Source organism: Oratosquilla oratoria, chromosome 11, assembly GCF_046742065.1.
Source record: "Oratosquilla oratoria isolate Oo_2021 chromosome 11, ASM4674206v1, whole genome shotgun sequence".
Taxonomy (NCBI): Eukaryota; Metazoa; Arthropoda; class Malacostraca; order Stomatopoda; family Squillidae; genus Oratosquilla; species Oratosquilla oratoria.
The window spans coordinates 64,671,716-64,679,215 of record NC_134787.1 but is presented as its reverse complement, the minus strand read 5'-3'; positions in this window follow the sequence as shown (position 1 = coordinate 64,679,215).

Sequence of the window (7,500 nt, the reverse complement as noted above, 5' to 3'; positions counted from 1 at the left end):
TTGAATGGTCCTGACACACTGGTCTTTTGCAGTGTAGGCAGTAGTTCTTGGTCTTCCTGTCAGACTTCCGGTCACACAAGGCACATCGCTTTCTCATAGAAGAGGTATCCGCTTGCTGATGGGGCATGTTCAAGCCAAAGACCGTTCTGATGGTCATCAAAGTACTTTTGTGCATCCCCTTGAAGTTCATCCTCTCCTCTGCCCATGGCCGTATCATCTCTTCTGCTAGCTCAATCAGATACTTCCGGCGTGATGAAAGTTCCGCCTGTCCATCACGTTTCCTCATTTCATTGCAGGTGATATGGGAGTTGACACCGGCGGCGTTGACCAGTCCGTACATTATGCACAAAGGCCACCGTTTGGTTATTCGGCTGCACGTATATCGGGCACACATTTGATCAAACGCGTCAACCCCTTCTTTTGTGTTGTTATAATACAAATTGATTTCTGGCTTCCCACAGTCATCCATAACAGGTTGTTGGTGCATTGAGGAGATCAACGGCACAAATTTTTTCTTCTTTTTGTCAGGTAAATGTGACACAAGTGCCATGGTTGTGTCAAAGAGGAAAGACGTGCACCCTTTTCTGATGACCGTCTTGTCTGTCATCAGAGCTGGTACTTGTGGCTTCTTGTCCCTCAGTGTGCCTACATATGTGAGCCCATAATTTTTCAAAAGATCTTGTACAAGGGGGATAGATAAGAACCAGATGCATGTGTGGGAATAGAGTGGCTAAAATGTGGCGAGATGTCACATCTTATGATGATATGAGAATAGTGTGAGAAGAAACATATCAACAGAACAGAAAATATCAAACATTTATATGTGATACAAAATATGTGATACAAATTAAATTTGAACTAAAAGAGGGGAAGGATGAAATAAATTACAGCTGTATGTGTGGGAATAGAGTGACTGAGGTGCCCTAAAATGTGGCGAGATGTCACATTTTATGATGATATGAGAATAGTGTGATCTTGTTGTGAGAAGAAACATATTAACAGAACAGAAAATATTAAGCATTCATATGTGATACAAATTAAATTTGAACAAAAGAGGTAAGGATAAATCAATAAAATAAAATGTGGCGGAATGTCATGCTTTATGATAATATGAGTATAGTGTGACCATGATATGAAAAGAAACTCACATTACCAGAACAAAAATTAAACATTGTGATAAAAATTAATGTAATCAAAAGAGGGAAAATGGAATAAATTAAATAAATAAATTAGATATATTAAATAAATAAATCAAATAAATTAAATAAATAAAATCAAACTCGGATGTATGTTTTTCTGTTGATAAAAAAGAAGAAATTTTTATTTACCCATAAGTATAAATGATAAAACATTTATATGACATGAACAAACCTCAGGTAAAGTGGGGTCTGACAAACCCCACGCTACTCACACCTCAGGTAAAGTGGGGTCTGACTGACCCCACGGTACTCACACCTCAGGTAAAGTGGGGTCAGACGGGCTCAAAAGCTCTATAAAGCTTATATAGAGCAAGATTCAGGAATGACCCTATCACCCCATTAAACTACTCCACTGATCAAGAAGGTATATGGGAGTACATATCTGTATGTAATATATTAGTATATTAAAATTAAAAAACAAAAAAGTATGGGGTCTGTCTGACCCCACTTTACCTGTTAAGGGTTAAATTTGAAATCTGCGACCAGTTAACTGAAATATTTAATAAATCAGTAGACACTGGTTTTGTGCCTACTGCTTGGAGGCAAGCAAACGTTGTTCCTGTTTTTGAGAAGGGAGATAGATCGTCTATATGCTACTACAGGCCAATCAGTTTGACATCCGTTATAGGAAAAATGCTTGAATCAATAATAGTAAATAGACTCAGAGAACACATCGAGAGACATCATTTAATTCGTGATTCACAGCATGGTTTCTCCAAGGGTAAGTTCTGTGTGACTAATCTTCTATCCTTTTACACTAAAGTATATAAGGCGTCAGATAAAAATTATAATTACGATATTATTTACCTTGACTTTAGCAAAGCGTTCGACAAGGTAGCACACCAGAGACTACTAAATAAAATCAAAGCCCATGGCATAGGAGGAAAAGTGTTAGAATGAATTAGAGCTTGGATTAGTAACAGAAAACAGTGGGTCACCATAAATGGAGTAAAATCTAGGTGGGGCAATGTTACTAGTGGGGTCCCCCAGGGCTCGGTTTTGGGTCCTTTGTTGTTCATTATGTACATAAACAACTTAGACGACGGGATAAATAGTGATGTTAGTAAGTTTGCGGACGACACTAAAATAGGACGCCTAATTAGGTCAGGAGACGACGCAGAGATTCTGCAGGATGATCTTAACAAATTATTCACATGGTCGGTGAAATGGCAAATGAACTTCAATATCTCTAAGCGTATTGTGTTAAATGTAGGGCCACACAACCCCGAAAATAGATACAGCTTATATAACACGCTTTTAGAGAAAACTGAGTGCGAGAGAGACTTGGGAGTTCTAGTGAGTCCGGACCTTAAAACCAGGAAACAGTGCATTAGCGCCAGGAATAAAGCTAACAGAGCATTAGGTTTCATTGCTAGGACGGTAACGAATAGAAGTGCAGAGGTAATTATTAAACTCTATCTAGCGATAGCTAGACCCATCTTTGACTCTGCGGTACAGTTTTGTTCTCCGTCCTACAGAATGGACATCATTTCACTAGAATCAGTACAGAGAAGAATGACCAAAATGATACATGGACTCAGAAATTTGCCTTACGAAGAGAGGCTTAGGCACCTTAACTTACACTCTCTGGAAAGACGCAGAGTGCGAGGTGATCTAATAGAGGTGTTCAAGTGGATCAAAGGCTTTAACAAGGGTGATACAAACAAGGTCATCATATTAAAACAACAGGGCAGGACTCGCAGTAATGTTTATAAACTGGACAAATTTAGATTTATAAAGGAAATAGGCAAGAATTGGTTTACTAATAGGGTGGTCGACGCTGAAACTATCAGTTGTTTTAAGAAACGATTAGACAACTTTATGGATGGGGATGACAGGTGGTGATGGATACGGAGCTGCCTAGTGTAGTCCTTATGGTCTCTTCCAGTCTCCTTCATTCTTATGTTCTTATGTTCTTATAAATGCATTTTAAACAAAATTGTACTGATGCAACAACAAAGAAAATTATATGTGCGTAGTTCTGATACAGTTTGAGTCAGATCTGGCTGTCCCCTATAGTGCTCTGCGTCAATGGGGACTTCCCACAGCTGAATAAATCCTCTGGAATTATCCAGAATAATACCCATGGAGTATTCTTATGGAGAGCCGAGTCTATCCCATTACGTAAATATACATTTCGCTGTCAAATTGATATGTTTTAATAAGAAGGAATTATATTGTCACGAAAGATAATTTCAATATAATAAAAACTGTCATCCCTTGAGACAGTCATGATCCTGCATAAGGCGTTAGCCAGAATGAAATATGCAAAATACGTCACCGTGTCGTAAGAGTTGAGGTTCCAATTCGCGTTATTTTACAAAAGATTACAAAGGCGGAGCATGGTGACAGGAGACCTTTTGGTCCATAACTAGGTCGGATGCGAAAAAATATACAATAACGATAAAAAAATAAAATAAAATAATTAAAACAAATAAATGCATAGATATAGTTGAATAATGAACAAACAGGTAAATAGTAAATAATAATAAATTGACAGATAAATAATAATAAATGAAAATCAAACAAACAAACAGACAAATAAACAAATAATGAAAGTTTTGCTGTACTTACCTCTGTTAAGAATACATTCACATTGTGGCGCGTTGGTTTCGTTTTTGCTTTGCAAGACCCAGAGATTACCGGTGGCCGTTACTTGCTACTGTTACAAGTGGTTTTATTCCACTGATGTAGGGAGGGGGGGTGGCCTCTGCAGTTAAATATCTCTATCCATGAAAAAAATATCAATTTGTTTACTTATGCATACCTATCTATTCATTTATCTATTTATCCATTAATTTATTTGTTTATTTATTCATTTATCTATGTGTATATATATTTATTTATTGCTAATTAATTTATCTATATGTTTATATATTATTTATGTATATTTATCTATTATTAATCTATTCATCATTCATCTCTCTCTATTTTATCTTATTCAAATATCCTATTGAATAAAGATACCTATGGATTTTTCCCTTTTGTAAAGAGGGTAGCCAAGTCAAGGCACACAACCATACCCAAAGAAACCCACTCACTGTTTTTTGTTATAAAATTGATAAACGCCTCTGGTGCCCCTTTGTTCCTTTTGAATTATTTGACAACGAATGATGAACTGCGACTTTGGAATACGGCGGAGCGCGGTGAAAAAAATCGGGGGTGGGGAGCAAAGACAGATGCACTCACCTTTGACGGCCCCATAGAGGTCCCTCTCAGCTAAATAAAATCGGGTGAGGTCAGCAAGAGTAATGGTTCCTTACCTGGGGCATTTCTACACCCAGTGGCACCTTCCAAAGTTGCCGCCAGACGATTTTGTTCCTTTCCGTGGCGCCCTCTCTCTCTTATGAGTTTTTGTTGACAGGACCAGTTTGTCTCTCGCTGTATATTCGGTCGAGATGGGGGGGAAATCTGTTTTTGTTGTTGTTGCTGTTCTTGTTCTTTGTTGTCGTCGTTGCTACTACTGTTGTTGCTGTTAATACTGTTGTTGTTGTTGTTGTTGTTGTTGTTGTTGTTGTTGTTGTTGTTGTTGTTGTTGTTGTTGTTGTTGTTGTTGTTGTTGTTGTTGTTGTTGTTGTTGTTGTTGTTGCTACTGCTGTTGTTGTTGTTCCTACTGCCGCTTTTGCTGTTCTCTCGGGAGCAGTTACAGACCTATTCATGGTGAAGGGGGATGTGAAGTTTACTAAAGTTGAGCAAAGTACGCCTTGGAAACAGAATGGCCGTTCAGTAACAGAAGAAGCACAGGAAGCACAAGCAGAGGTGCCAGGCGTATGAGATCATGTTCTTAAATGGGAGACGGGAGTTCGAGTGAGGGATGGGGAAGGCATAGACTTAAAGGGATGTCGAAATATCATCAGGTTATTAAATTGTTATCAGACTATTACTAAGGTACCAGGGTATTACAAGAGTGTCACTGAATTGTTGCTAGGGTTAAGTTATCAGAGTTTTGCGTCTGCATTGTCGTAGTTTTGTCCAGTTGTCATATTGATGCCATGGACTTTAGTACGGTGTCAACGTTGTTAGGGTTTTAATACGGTGTCACTGTTGTCAGCTGGTCACTGACTCATGTCCCAGAGGATCCAGTCAGCTGAATGAAATAGTTTGATGTCAGACAGGATAAAAACATGAAAATGGTTACTGGGGTTTAAGATTTTAACCATTTCAAGCCAAGACGTAAATGATATAAAATCGCCTGGCATTAACAATAATAAGACCACGTTTACTTGGTATTAACAGAAAGTTGTCAGTATAAATGTGGGCCTCTGGTTTGTAAGACTATTTAGTGTGCATGAGGGTTTTCCTTGGCTGAATAAAAATCGCCAGAATAGATATTAAGGTACCAACAGCTGCTGTTGTAGGGTGGTTGACTCTTTTCTACCCCTGCATCTCCTACCAATAATGATTCAGGGATTTCAGATTGAAAACAGTTGATCAAGAATGGATCGTTTTGTCATAGCCAAAACAAATTCTGACATGGATGTAACTTGATATGAAGAATTAACGAGAGTAATATATATATATATATATATATATATATATATATATATATTTGTGTATATATATATATATATGTATATATATATATTTATATATATACATATATTTCTAGGGCACAGGTTCTCACGGAGACAATTTTGATTAAAATCAACTGCGCTAATAGATTTAACTATTTTCAGTTGTATCTTCTTAAGTTTAAGGAAGGACTTCCTATCAACTTCATTCAGCTTATGAACGAAATCATCCATGGTGAATGTGAAAAGAAAGGCGCTGGTGAATGCCGATGGTTTCTATTGGATGTGTAACAGCATGTAAAAAACTGTTGACAACGACACCTAAAACTTCGGAGTTTTTTCACCTCGATAAGAGGCTTCCTCAGGGTGAGAAGGACTTCATTGGTGTAGAGGCGATGTTCTAGTCTTGAAGGTCTAGAGGCAAGTTAAGAAGGTGGCTAAGCGGGAGGCTTTTTATACTCGGTCGAACGGTTTAGCCGACTCAGTGCGGGTGGAATGCTGGGCTCTGATTGGCTCATGAGACACTTCGCCTGATCTCGGGCGGCGGGAATGACCTCTGTCTGCTACGCAGCTCAAGCGGCTAGGCCCGGGCAGAATGCTAGCTTGCGATTGGCTGCGGGGGTTCTCCCGTGATCTTGTGCTTACCCCGGGCAGAATGCTGGCTTCCGATTGGCTGCGGGGATTCTCTCGTGATCTTGTGCAGTGGGAGGAGGCTCTGGTTTTTGGCTGGAGATCTTGGCGGCTTGATGGAAGGTCTTGTGTAGGTTGAAGAGGGAGCGGTTTCAGAGGGCGAGCTGAAGGGAGAATAAAATCAGAAGCAAGTTGTACATTAATGGTAGGGTGACGGGAAGTGATGGCTACGGCTTCTGCAATTTGCATACGCCTGTGGTTGGACTCTCTGTGAAGAATAGTCGTAGATTCAATTAGTTTCTGAAGTGGTGGTTTTTTGTCGTGATGATCAATGTAATGCTGAAAGATGCCTTGGTTACGGTGGTATTGTAGGCGTCTTCTTAAGGTAGTAGAGGTTCTACCAATGTAGGTGTTGGAGCCGTCACAGCGACTCTCCTGACACGTGAATTCATAGATTACGTTGGTAGAGGCCTCGAAAGGGGTCTTAGGGGCAGTGTTGTTTTTCATAACCAAAGCTCTAGTGAGATTTGGTTTACAGTAAATTCTAAAGGCAATGGTAGTGGTTGAATCGGTGGGAGTGACTCCTCTTTTTATGATGCCTTTAATGGCATCACACTCTTCTTTATAATGGTCGTGATAATTGTTTCGATGATATATGATGATCTTGTTGCCTGGGGAGTCTGGAACCTGGTTAGGAGCTGTGTATTGTTCAAGCTTCTTCTTGATGAGTCCTTCAATCATGTAATCTATGAATTCACGTGTCAGGAGAGTCGCTGTGACGGCTCCAACACCTACATTGGTAGAACCTCTACTACCTTAAGAAGACGCCTCCAATACCACCGTAACCAAGGTTCCATCTTTCAGCATTACATTGATCATCACGACAAAAAACCACCACTTCAGAAACTAATTGAATCTACGACTATTCTTCACAGAGAGTCCAACCACAGGCGTATGCAAATTGCAGAAGCCGTAGCCATCACTTCCCGTCACCCTACCATTAATGTACAACTTGCTTCTGATTTTATTCTCCCTTCAGCTCGCCCTCTGAAACCGCTCCCTCTTCAACCTACACAAGACCTTCCATCAAGCCGCCAAGATCTCCAGCCAAAAACCAGAGCCTCCTCCCACTGCACAAGATCACGAGAGAATCCCCGCAG